The sequence below is a fragment of the Arabidopsis lyrata genome (assembly GCF_000004255.2).
Source record: "Arabidopsis lyrata subsp. lyrata unplaced genomic scaffold ARALYscaffold_68, whole genome shotgun sequence".
NCBI lineage: Eukaryota > Viridiplantae > Streptophyta > Magnoliopsida > Brassicales > Brassicaceae > Arabidopsis > Arabidopsis lyrata.
Genome location: NW_003302501.1, coordinates 1 through 5,588, shown reverse-complemented (window position 1 = coordinate 5,588; position 5,588 = coordinate 1). Strand labels below are relative to the sequence as shown.

General features: G+C 36.7%; 1 long non-coding RNA gene across 1 annotated transcript; it reads right to left on the bottom strand.

Moving 5' to 3' along the window:
* Positions 1-1,275: 1,275 nt before the first annotated feature.
* LOC9299044 lies at positions 1,276-3,781 on the bottom strand. The gene is made up of 3 exons (XR_002330541.1): positions 3,698-3,781; positions 3,267-3,331; positions 1,276-1,492 (listed from the first exon to the last, which is right to left on the bottom strand). It is a non-coding gene; the product is annotated as an uncharacterized LOC9299044 (long non-coding RNA).
* Between the last annotated feature and the right edge of the window lie 1,807 nt (positions 3,782-5,588).

The following is a 5,588-nucleotide window of genomic DNA, read 5'->3' as shown; positions in this document are numbered from 1 at the left end:
GGATTTTTAATCATGGCGAATCTAGATTGCAGGACTCCAAATGCACGCTCAACATCTTTTCGTGCACCTTCTTGATGTTCTGCAAACAAACGATGTTTCGGGTGTTGTGGTCGTTGGATGGATTTCACAAATGTCGCCCATTCAGGGTAAATTCCATCCGTCAAATAGTAAGACAAATTATACTCCCTTCCGTTGACATAGTAGTTCATTTGGGGAGCTCGACCGTAAATAATGTCATTAAATACTGGGGATTGAGCAAGAACATTTAAATCGTTACTTGTACCTGGCGCTCCAAAAAAGGCGTGCCATATCCAGAGATCTTGTGAAGCTACCGCCTCCAAGACAATTGTTGGTTTCTCGGTCCCTCGTGAATACATTCCTTTCCAAGCGGTTGGGCAATTCTTCCACTTCCAATGCATGCAGTCGATGCTTCCAACCATCCTAGGAAAACCCCGCTTTTCTCCATAAAAGAGTAGCCTTTCAAGATCCTTTGTTGTGGGTCGACGTAGGTATTCAGTGCCAAACAAATCAACTATTGCAACGACGAAATGTTCCAAACATTTACGTGCCGTCGTTTCACCAATACGTACATATTCGTCAACCGAGTCGGCCGCAGCCCCATATGCTAATTGTCGAATTGCTGCAGTACATTGTTGTAGCGGTGATATACCATTCCGGAAAGTGGCATCTTTTTTTGGTTGAAAATATGACACTTCTGCTGCGAGACGATTGACAATACGCAGGAACAATGGCTTGTTCATGCGAAACCTTCTGCGAAATAGGTTCTCCGTGAAAGTCGGATTATCATTGAAGTAATCCTTACACAACTGTTCGTGCCCTTCTTCCCGATTTCTTTCTATATAAGTACGCTTCTTCCTTTCGGTCGGAATAACCTCTTCGATCCCATCACATAGATTATCAATTTGTGCGTCGATATATTGGTCAAAAAAATCATCATCACTACTAGATGAATTATGAAAGTCAAAATTGTTGGAAGACGATGCCATAAAAACGGAATGGTTGAAATGGTTTATATGGTTGAAAATTGTAGAGAATGAGAGAAGAGAAGTGTTTTTCCAAGACAGGAGAGAAAGGGATTTTTGTAGTGTTTATGAGAGTTATGGGATGTTTGATTTTGATGAGAGAAACGAAGGTGGGAATCACATATATATGTTAAGAAATTTTGTTACTCTTGCTTTAATAATACAAGCCGAACACATGTGACTCTCGCTTTAATACTACTATCCAAACACATGTGACTCTCGACTACAATCCAAACCTGACATGTGACTCTGTTGACATTACATTTTCGATTACAATTTGCAAAAGTTAGCTTACATACTCGATTGATACCAAAAGGAACAAAGTCATGTGACTCACAATCCAAAAGTTACATTACCAAAGGTCCACAAACTGGTGAATGGGCCTCCAAAGTAACAGCTATCAGCCTCCTCTTCAGAGCAATAGAATCAAGTCCCATGTCTTCTTGAACCTGAAACCAAACCTCAATTAACATAACTGATTCATTATAAATATAAGCATAGAAGTTGAACAAGGTTCAGATAGGTTACATAGAAGTATAACATTTACAAACACACATACTTAGCTAACAGAAACATATGCATAATGAAAAACATAGTTAAATCAGACATATCAGACATAGTTAAATGAACTTAGTTTTTCCCTAATTTAAAACAGCTCGGCCATTAGCTTCTTCTTAAGAACTTTTTCATCTTCATCCAGTGATTCACTCCTTGCAAGGAGAGTCTTGTAAACAGACATCTTTTGGAGTTTTTCCCTCTGAGCCATATCCTTCTCTTTCTTCTCCCAGATGTTATCATCAGTCGCCAAAGCTGGTCCAACCTTGCCTTTCCCTTTGTTCCTCTTGGCTTTCATGGCCTTTATTCCTGGTGGCCTGCTCTCTTCCTCAAAAACATTTGATCCAGCAGATGGTGGAGCATCATCGGCTTTTCTTTTGTTAGAGCTGGTTGTCTTTGGAGTAGGGTTCATAGGCTCCAAGTTCAACCATTTTGGTTCGTAGCGCAGCGCATTCCATGCATACTCCAAACTGAACTTCTTCTTGTACAGCTGATAGTAAAGTTGGTGAGCATTGTTGATAATGTCCAAATCATTCATGCCACTAGCTTTCTCACTAAATGCTTCAGCATAAAATCCACAGAACCTGGCCACCATCTTTTGGATTTTTTGCCATCTTTGCCTACAGTGGTCAGGGAGCCTTGGCTCAGCCCCATTTAGTACATGAGTACTAGAAGCATAATACTCTCCTATGCGCTTCCAAAAGGCCCCTGACCTTTGGTCATTCCCAATTATCACATCCTTTGATGTGTATACACAACCGCTTATAAGAACAAGATCATCCTGGCTGGTCCAAATCCTTCTCTCCCTTGGTGTCTTTTCTGGTTGACTTGCAGCTTGAACTGGTGGTGAGCTCGGTTGTGAACTAAAAGAAGGGATTTGAGAGAAGGAAATGTTTGCATTGGAAGAAAATTTGCCGTAAGGGAAGTTTTGGAGACTATAGTATGGTTGAGATTGAGACTGCCTATTTGGATGGTTATTTGAATCCATATCCAACAGAATAATAGAAGGAAGAATGTGATGAAAAGAGGAGATATGATAGAGAGAAGTAAAATATTGGGGAAAAGAGAGATTCAAAGAGGAGATATGCCAGAAGAAAAGAGAATATGAGAGACAATGAATTTAACTTACCTCTGGTTTAATAGAGGTAAGTTACACTAGTTATTAGTCTTAAATAATGTCCAGAACCTACCTCAATCAACTCAGGAATAAAGACACTTTCCAACCAAACAATCTTTAAACCTAGCAAATAAACTCATAATAATGAGAGCTAACCTTGAACTACCAATGTCCAATCCACACTTATTACAATTTTACACAACTAACTATTTTTAAGTTTTGAAGTAGCTTTTAATGGATGTCATTTAGTTGTTGTTACAACTTCATTAAGTTTTTGTGGATTTCGTGTCAACCTAACTAATCATCAAGACAAAGTCTGTTCTGTTACAACCAAAGTTTTAACAAAGCACTACCAGTTTCAACAAGCATCGCTTAAACTACTCAACTCTCACAAAACAACTTAGATACAACTTACAAAACAACTACCATCATAAAACAAGATACATACAACATACATACTTCAGTTTAAGCAATCATCAGAAAACAAGAACAAGAACTCTAAACAAGCTACTTCAGAAGCTAAATCACAACTATATTGAGAAGGGTATTACCTTATAGTTGGCAGGAAATGGTTGTTGATGTTGATACTCCGATCTACACTTCAGAGCTACCTCACCTACATGTCTCACAACCAAAACAAACACTTGTGGTCAGTTTAATCAAGCAAAAAAGACACAATACTCATAACAAAAACATTAAACCCTAATTTGCACCAGATGTTAATAAATTCACAACTCGCCTCTGCTAGCCAAAAACTCGATCCCATCACAGTTAAACGCCTAACCTTCCAACCAAAAACCTAAACTTTCTCATTGACTAAAGTACACACAGATTGATGGCAAATCAGAACAACAAGCAACCAAACCCATAGTCTACATCGACTGTATCTCATATATTCGGATACTAAAACCCAAACCTAAACCTACATCGACTTGTAAAACTAAATCCACTAAATCTCAAACTTTCAGATGATAACACGTACCTACGGGCTTTGGGAGACAGCAGAGAACGACGGCGAGGTGAAGCAGCAATCAATTTGGCTCCGATTTGGCCGGAAATCGGTGCGTAATCAGCGAAGGAAAGAAGCCGGCAAAATCGCTACGAGAGAGAAGGGTTGAGACAAACCCTAGATTGTTTTCGATTTTGTCACAAATGAAAAACGATTTTCGTTATCAAAAATCGCAACGAATGAGCGGATGACACGTGCACACAAGATCGGGCCAAAAACAGTTCTAGCCCGAGAACATGAGATGCGATCTAAGCCCACTTTTTATAAATTTTATCAATATTAAAATCTTAGAACAGGCCTTGTGATGGCCCGATAATTATGGTCTAACAATTTTTATCATGGGCTCTTATTATTTTTGGATCATAAAATAATCAAAAATAGTCTAACAGATAAAGAAGCGCTTCTAAAATGGGAGTTGATAGAGCCCATAAGACTCGATGACGTGGTGCAATTAGATTGGTTGAAGCTTTTTGCTAAGATAGGAAAACAAAGTCTCGCTGTATTATCTTTGGCAACAAAAAAAAGCTGTTGTTTCTCTCTCTTTCTTCGACTTTTTTTTTTCGGCGACAAAATCTATTTTTTCAAAATCAATATTAAACAATTCTAAAAAATCCCAATTTAATATCCCCTCGTTGAGGATGGTCTAAGACTTTTCAGTCCCATGAATTCTCTTGTTTTGCATGTTCTAAAGTTAATAACATACCCATAATCACAAAAATCAGGGATGAAATACCATCATATAAAGTGTTTTAGTTAAATGAAACAATTTAGTTTAATAATAAACTATTGTTTCATTTAATAAAATATTTCTAATAAACTAAATTCTTGAAATGATATTTCATTTGACAACAAAAAAATATATTTAATCCATTTTACCGTGAGGACATTTGGTTTAATATATATATAATATATATTTATAATGAAAAACTACAAAATCTACCACTTATTCCCAATTCCTTTCAAAATCTACCACATTCTTTCTATTCTTTCAACTCATACCACATTTAGTATTTGAATTACTAATTTGTCTTCCCTATTTATCTTCCCAATTTATCTTTCCTTCCTATTTATCTCTCCTCCCTATTTATTTTTCCTACAACATTAGCTTCCCTATTTATCTCTATTTCCCTCGAAACACGTGCACTTTAACCAAAAAAACATTATATCTCTTGAGACTATACAATTAACTTTCGTTTTTGTCTCCAGATCTTGTCTCCGATTGGAAATTCTCTGTTGCGTCTAGATCTTGTCTCCGATTTCATCATCTTTATATTATCATGAATCTCACATCTTGTCCACCAATAGTTCTCATTTAAGGGTTTCGAATTTTATTTAGATTTTTCACCATCTATTTTGGTCATCTATTTTGGTCCATAGATTAGTTGAACATTATTGTCTTCACCTACCCGGATTATTGAATTTTTTTTCCTTCTATTGCAAAATAAAAAAATGATCCAGTTGTCTCCGAGTACTATTACTCATTCTATTACTCATTCGATATCAACTTGTCCTCAATCGAATTCTATTACTCATTCGATCTGAACTTGTCTCCTATCTAATTCTATTACTCATTCGATATGAACTTGTCTCCGATCTAATTCTATTACTCATTTGATCTGAACTTGTCCCCGATTAGTTGAGCATTATTGTCTTCACCTTCCCGGATTATTGAATTTTTTTTCTTTCTATTGCAAAATAACAAAATGATCCAGTTGTCCCTGAGTACTATTACTCATTCGATATGAACTTGTTCCCGATCTAATTCTATTACCCATTCGATCTGAATTTGTCCTCGATCTAATTCTATTACTCATTCTATCTAAATTTGTTCCCGATCTAATTATATTACTCATTCGATCTGAAC